The sequence below is a fragment of the Pocillopora verrucosa genome, chromosome 14 (genome assembly GCF_036669915.1).
Source record: "Pocillopora verrucosa isolate sample1 chromosome 14, ASM3666991v2, whole genome shotgun sequence".
Classification (NCBI taxonomy): domain Eukaryota; kingdom Metazoa; phylum Cnidaria; class Anthozoa; order Scleractinia; family Pocilloporidae; genus Pocillopora; species Pocillopora verrucosa.
The window spans coordinates 1,271,597-1,274,096 of NC_089325.1; positions in this window are offsets into that span (position 1 = coordinate 1,271,597).

The window sequence follows — 2,500 nt, forward strand, 5'->3', positions numbered from 1 at the left end:
TATGCCATGGCAGACCTCTCTTAACAAACCAGTCTGTTTGGCTCTCCCTGAATTTCTTTGTTAGATATTTCATAGCCCAGTCTAAGACCAGTAAGACAGAAGTTTCATCCAGCTCATCGATGACGTCTAATCTGGACTCGTCCTGGTTTGTTGAACGCAGTAAGTGCAATTTCCAAGAATTTATGCATTGTTTGGACTATAAAGTCACAAAGGCCAAATCTCCTTTCGTATCGGTTGTGCCTCCCACTTCCTGTACAGCTTTCTCGATTTCAGCAACAACAGATGTAAGACGAGAACATCGGTCGCATGTGTGGTTGTGGTTGTGATGGCAAATTTCAAGGTAGTCTGTGTCGTCTGGACAACTTAGCGCGTAGGCTCGACAATTTCTGGTACACTTGAGCTCGTTGAAATGTGTACCTATTAATTGAAAACAAAAATCTCGAATTGGAACGTATGATAATGACTATGGTCCCTGGCTATCTGCATGTCTTTATTAATAATTCATAACTCTGTATTGTGATAAGAACTGATGAAGCACTCTCGATTATTTTTAGTGTTATGATCGTAATAATAGTAATAATGATAATAATGATGATAATAGGGATAACGATGGTACCTTGTAATCACTCTTCAGATATCTCTTCCCTTCCTTCAGCTGTTCCTTCTTTTCGTTCACCCAGGATGAGCCCATCTCACAGTCTTCTCCGAGCTTATCGACAACACTCTCTAAATCATCAAAAGCCTGTATGCCTTGCGCTGTAAAGTAATCGAGTCCCTGTAATGAGTTCCTTACACCAGCAGAGCTCACATCTAGAATGTTATGAAGGGTGCTGCGTCCCATCGGAGTAAAACCCGTCTCGGTGCAAAACAGGTTATACTGCTGAATAACTCGCACTGGGATTACCTTTCTTACCACATTGGTTACTGTTATTTTCTTTTCGGATGATAATTTCAATGTCCGTTCACCAAATGGAAGTTCTTGGATAATGTGTTCACTTGTGAAGTCAAGGAAGTAGTCGAGCTGTGAGGCTGAGACATATATTCTCCGTACACTACGAGTTTCAACTTCAGCACCTCCTCGATACATGTGAGCGTGTTGCCTGGCGACATTATATCTATATCGTGTTAGACCAGGAATCCAACTCTGTAACGTTCGATAGCTAACTTTGTCAGCAATAATGGATAGGATTTGCCTTCGTGTGCTCCAGTGGCTCGCATTCTTGTAGCATTCTGTTAAGGCGTCAACAAGCGTTAAGTTAACTTCGTCCTCTGTCTGTACGACGTCATTTGATCACTAGTTTATTTAAGAGGATTTCAGCGTTCCCAGGTGCAATTTCTTCTAGGGCTGCTATCACAACTTGTCTTGCTTTACAAACGTGGTAGCGTTGTGTTCTGCGGGCTATTGAATCCCATGATGTTAGCAACTGATGACGTACAGGGCTGACTTTTCTAGAACTACCTTTTGCCTCTTTTGCGCCATCGGAATCTTCGGAGCTCTCATATGGGTGGTGAAAGCTCCCAGGTGTTTCCGCGGTCAGTCCCGATGGTATTTCAGAACTACTACAAGTACCTTTTACCTCTTTTGCGCTTTCAAAATCTTCTGAGCTCTCAGACGGGTGGTAAAGGTTCTCCGTTGTTTTGGTAGCCAATGCAGGAGGTTCATGTTTTTCTGGAGTAACCGTAGGATTCGTTGGTATGTCACTACTGTTGGCCTGGGGATACATTCAAAGCACAAGTTTGAGTAGCGGCTCTATGGCTTGGCACTCTATTTACGGAATTTTTTTGCACTGCAGCAGGCTCGTCAGTGCTCTTGCTTAATTAAGCCCTCCTACATTACTTACAACAACAAATATAAATTTTATTTTAACTTTATTTACTTCTTCAGAGAGTGTTATTGCGTTGAAAAAAGGCGGTGCAATTCTATTGAACCTATCGATTAGATTGCTCACCATCTTTAGATCCTTGATTGCATGCGTTAGTTCATCAATCTCAGTGACTTGCTTTCAAAACTCTCTATGCATTTTCTACAGATACCTGTGCAATGGTAATAAAAGAAAAAGTTATGAAAACAATAACGGTAATGATAATGACAATGATAATAATAATGATGCTGGTGATGTTGATGATGATGATGATAACGACAATGATGATGAAGACGATGACGACAACAACGATGACGAGTAAAATGACTTTCAGCGGAAGTTAACTTTGACATGGAGCTCTTCCTTCCCATGATCGAAATAATGACTACAAATCGTGGGGAAGTAATACAGAAAGAACAAACTTAGCTTAGCCCGAAGCCGTCAAACCTTCGACGTACTTAATTCAAGGTATGAGTTCCTATCATCTCTAATCTGGACCTGAACCAATCTTAAGACTCACGCAGCCAATAATTTATGTCTACTGAAAAATTGCATTTCTTTAAAAGTACCAATATCTGAATTATTACACAACAATTATCTTTTTTGCAATAGGGTTCATGAAAGCCACACCTGAACCT